At 43.1% G+C, this 5,467-nt stretch overlaps 1 pseudogene; it reads left to right on the plus strand.

The window, feature by feature from the left end:
- The first annotated feature begins 1,271 nt into the window (after nt 1-1,271).
- LOC107141475 lies at nt 1,272-5,018 on the plus strand (annotated as a pseudogene).
- Nucleotides 5,019-5,467: the final 449 nt, after the last annotated feature.

A 5,467-nucleotide genomic window follows, 5' to 3' on the forward strand; every position in this document is an offset into this window, starting at 1 on the left:
TAGAGGAGACAGAAAGATTACAGCAGAAAACAGGGTCAATGAAACCAGCCCAAACTGGAAGGACCTCTGGGTCTCCTGTAGACAGGTGTGGGTGAACTTCTTAACAGCAGGAATAGATGAAAGGAAAATAGATAAACAACCAATTACTACCCTGGTACAGTGGTGGAAGCAATTACCAAAAGACAAGAGGTTTTAATCATTACCTTTCAATATAGAAAAGAAAGAGAAGAAAGGTAGAATGAACTCTGCCTCCAGAAACAGACCAAGACAATCATCTCCTAATAGGAGATGTAATAAAAGTAGAGCCCAAGGCTTCTCCTCAGGAGTCAGAGCCCTTGGGTATGGGACGAGTTGGGAGAAGTCAAGGTTCTGGGGTCTGCCATGTCTCTGGAGCAGAGGCCACATATAGAAATGGTAGTATTCCATTGTGTATGTATACCACATTTTCTGTATCCATTCATCTGTTGAAGGGCCCCTAGGCTGGTGCCATAGTTTAGCTATTGTGAATCGATGTGGCTGTGTCACTGCAGTATATGTCAAATCTACTGTCATGTGTAATTAATAAGGAAAAAAAAAGAAATGGTAGTACATTGATCTTCAAAAAATATCCAGAAAGTAACAGCATTAGTGAACACAGGAACTGAGAGTACATTGATACATACGCTAATCCTGACAAATTCTCATGGAGGTTAACTGCTATTGATGGATATAGGGAAAATACAGTGAGAGTCTGAGCTATAATGTTGACTCTGTGGCTTGCACATCTGCCACCCACCCACTACCTGGTAGCTCCTATTCCTGAATATATAATAGGTGTTGATATGTTGTGGGGTAAATGGTTTCAAACACCCAAAGGAGAGTTCCATTTGCACTGTTAGGAGATTAAGCTTGTGTCAGCCTTGGTCTACACCCTGCAGAATGTTGATACCCAATAGTATTGGCTCCCTTGTGGCCAATGGTCACATATGTGACCATTGTGAACTGGCCAACAAGGTAAAACATAATTAGCCAAACCTGCAGACCTTTCAACTCTCCTGTATGACTGGTAAGAAAGTCAAAGGAACTTTGTGCTTGACAGTGAGTTGCAGGGAATTAAATAAGGTGATCTGCCCACCTTATCCACTGTTCCCAAAATAGCCACCATTCTAGAAGAGTTCAGCCATCTCCTGGGAACATACCATCATGTACTAGATCTTGCTAATGTTTTCTTTAGCATAGATGTACCCCTATGATTCAAGACCCATTTGTCATCATCACATGGAAAGGCCAACATGGACATTTGTGATTGTTACCTCAAAGATATCTCCATTGCCCCACTGACTATCATTCATGGTAGGGTAGTGCAAGAGACACAGTCTTGACCTCCGTGGTAAAAATGTTTCATTATGTTGATGGCACTCTTCTCACTTCTGAATCTTTCTCAGCACTCACTGAGGCTCCACTCATGCTTTGGACTCATTTGCAAGAGCGAAGAGCAGCCATAAAGCTGACAAAGTGCAGGCCCTGGCTTATCAGAGAAATTCTTTGGTGTTTTCTACTCTGGGAAGACAAAGATTATGCCTCAGGCTGTACTAGATAAAGTTCAGGTGTTTCCACTTCCCAACACGGTAAAGCAAATACGAGAATTTGTGGGGCTACTGGGAGGGCTCCCATCCTTCATCTGGCTCAGTTATTACAAGCCCTATATCATTTGTGCAGGAGGGGTACAGTATAAGAATGGTTTGATGGCACACTGAGGTATTTGATCAAGCCAAGTGAACAAATAGGCACAAGCCCTTGAGACATTATGCTTATGGAAACCTGCTGAGCGTACTGTCCATATCACTCTGGTGGCTTTGGATGGGGCTATGGCAGTGGATTAAGGGACATAAGACCCCTTTGGATTTTGGTCACAGTAGTGGAAGAGGGCAGAGGAACAGTATAGTTTGTTGGAAAAACAATTGTGTGATACTTAAGCTGCTCTTCTTGCCATGGATACCATCCCCAGGGAAGCTGCACTCAAGGTTGTGACTGCTGAGAGCGAATGATGCATGGCATTTTTGCCAGAACAGAGTGATTGAGAGGTGATGTCAGCGAGCCATTGAGATGATGATGGTTATGTTAAGCTGTGTATTCAATTGTATATTAGACCCCCGCTACTTTGGAGTTCTCAGCGGGGATTCCTGGGGAGTTCTCGGGTTGGTTGGGGAAGTTCCGGAGGAGGGATTTCCGGTTGTTGTTGGTGTTTCCTGGGAGTGCCGCGTGGGTGGTGTTCGCGGGAGTTCAGACAATAAAGGAGTTCCTGTTTTGAACCTACAAATGCCTCTTGGTGGTTCGGTTATTTTGTGCCCAGCCAGACTGCGGCATGTGACCATGTACCCCATGGGTGGATGATATAGCAAATGGCCAAGGCCCCATAATTGGAGGCAGCTCAGATGGCAATCATTACTAGCCATTTGCCATCCATTGATGACAGTGAGGAATGGAAAACACTTCACTTCTCAAAACTTCAACAGTTCCTGAGATGGGTCACATATGTAGCAGAAGGATGACATGCCAGAATTCACACCTTCATCCCTTCACCCATACAAGAAGGCCAAGCTCCAACACCAGAGTCAGCCTGTTACACTGATGGATCAGCAAAAGAAACCCCCAAAAGCCGAGGGCTGTGGCCCATCATCCAGTGATGGAGACTTTGCAGATTGAAAAAGGAAAGGACTCAGCAACCAATGGGCTGAACTACAAGTGGGATGGGTGGCTATTGCTCACAAAGTGCCTGTCTTCACAGACGTTGGGCTGTATTCAGAGGACTTCTAATGCCTCAATGGCAACAGAAACAGTGGATAATGAATGGCAGGTCTCCATGGGGGAGAAAACAGCTATGGGAAAATTTTTGGCCTTGTGTCAAAACCAAAGTTTTCACAATGTTCCATGTGACTGTTCATTGCCCTCTCCAGTTTTCCAGAAAATGATGAGGCTGACCAACTGGCAAAGATACAATGGCTAAAAAAATCACAAACATAAGAAATTGCTACTTGGTCACATTGTATTGTAAGAGTAAAAGAAATTGAAGTTAAAGTGTAGAAAGACCGGGTATCGTAAAGTTTCTAAGCTGCAAAGCCTGAGTTAAAATGTAAAAGACCAGGTATTGTTAAGTTCCTATGCTACACCCAAAACCTGAAATTCCTGTAGCTGTTAGGACAATTCCCAGGACTGCCCAGTAGATATTCCCCCTGACCATTTAGTTGTTTAATAACCTAGAACCCTGTGCAGCTTGGCACGTAGGCATCTCAGGGCCCAAACCAATCAGTTTGAATGTACCCCCCTTCTTAGGATTGACCTATCACTCCTGCCCGACCTGTTCCCGCCAATGAATGTACTAATCATGTTTAAGAATTGTTGTTTGATTTTCCCGCGCCTCATGATGATTTGCTCTGATGTATGCAAAGCCCCCGCCCTCCCCAAAAAGTGTACTTAAGCACTGCTCAACCCCTGCTCGGGGCTCTTGGCCGCTCTCCCTTCTTGAGTGAGCCTGGAGCCCCAGCGCGCTGGATTGGATCCTCAATAAATCCCCTTTTGCTGTTGCATGAGCCGGTCTCTTGGTGGTCTCTTCCTCCGACGGACCCTTACAGTATTAATAAGCATATAGAACAAAAGAGTATGTGGGCAGGTGTGACACCCTGGGTGACACCCATAAAGATGCCTGATGTTGCTGCTGCATGCCAGAACTGTCTTGCCTGCTCTTAGTCCTACTCTTGATGCCTGGATGCCACCAAGGGCCATATCACTGCCTCTTCAGTGATGGCAAATAGACATCATTGGCCTTCTCCCATTATCAGAAGGGACCAAATATACGTTGACTTGTGTGGACACAGTTGCAGCCTTGATGCAAGCCTACCCCAGCCAAAAAGCCAATAAGAAACCAGCTATTTAAGGAACCAATCTGGCTGAGTGGCATACATGGCACACCACAGGCAATTGAGAGTGACCAAGGGACCCATTTCACAGGCCATGACATACAACAGTGGGCTCAAGACTAGGATATTATGGATTTCCCACCTGCCATACAATCCAAGAGGAGCTGGATTGATTTAAAGCCAAGAATGGGGCCTTTTGGACACTCCTGAGTTAGAGACTGGCTCCAGTTCAACTTCCACCAAGAAGCCATTCCTGACCCTTTGCGTAAATTCACAGAGAAACATGAATGGATAACTACAGAAAATGGTATTGGAACAGTGGGAATCAGCAATTTTGCACAGGAAGCTCTGGGAGATGTTGTTTATTGTAGTCTGCCTGAAGTTGGAACAAAATTGAAAAAACAAGATGGAAAGTGTGAAAGCTGCCAGTGAACTCTATTCTCCTCTATCAGGAGAAGTAACTGAAATTAATGAGGCACTTGCAGAAAACCCAGGGCTTGTGAACAATCTTGTTATGAAGATGGTTGGCTGATAAAGATGACACTGAGTGACCCTTCAGAACTAGATGACCTAATGAGTGAAGAAGCATATGAGAAATATGTAAAATCTATTGAGGAGTGAAAATGGCACCCTAAATAAACTAGTGTGGAATAACTGAAGCAGTTGTCTTAAAGTAGTGGTGGATAGAAGACTTAAAAAACTACTCTTAACAATGCTACTGGAAGAAGATACCCCTTAACTTCCCAATGACTGCTGATAAACACAATATGCATCTTTTTTACAATTCCTTATGATTTTTAGAGTAGGCACTAGGCTGATATCAGAATTCATGAAATTATCTGTGGTAAAAATACTTATAAAAAAGTATGTAATTCAAGGATAATCTTGTTATAAGCCTAATATAATATTGTAACGTGCTTACATCCCATCTCTGGATCTGGGTCAATATACTTAATGATCTTCCATTTGAAAAAAACTGGACATAGAGGACAGTGTGTGTTGTACAGTGTCAGAAGAACAATACTGCCTTAATTTTATAATGTACTGCATTCACTGGTGTTATTTTTATACACTGAAACAGCAGCTTGCAACAAAATAAGAAATAAAATATTCAACTTCATTTAAAAAAAAAAAAAGCAAGAACGGCCTGCAGAAACAGGCCTTAAGGCCGAGTGTAACTCCATGCAGGGCTGGGCTACTCATCTGCCTGAGGCACTGACATCTCGAAATGAGAAACCCATACATCAGTGCCTATTATCTTGCCCATGGCCACCAGCATTAAGGTTACAGATATAGGAGAACATTTTCTTTCTTTTTTTATGTCCTCATTTTTTATGAGTGTATTATTGTTGTATATATTGATGGGATTTGTGTCCCATATTTGCACATGCACATAATATAACAATATAATCTGGCCACTATCATTCCTGAGCATTTCTCCTCTCCTTCCCAGTCTCCCACCCCTTGATCCCTTTTCTCTACTGATCTCCCTTTGATTTAAAAAAAAATTTTAAGTTGTTGATGGACATTTATTTATTTATATGTGGTGCTGAGAATTGAACCCAGGGCCT

The sequence above is a fragment of the Marmota marmota genome, unplaced genomic scaffold (genome assembly GCF_001458135.2).
Source record: "Marmota marmota marmota unplaced genomic scaffold, marMar, whole genome shotgun sequence".
Lineage (NCBI taxonomy): Eukaryota > Metazoa > Chordata > Mammalia > Rodentia > Sciuridae > Marmota > Marmota marmota.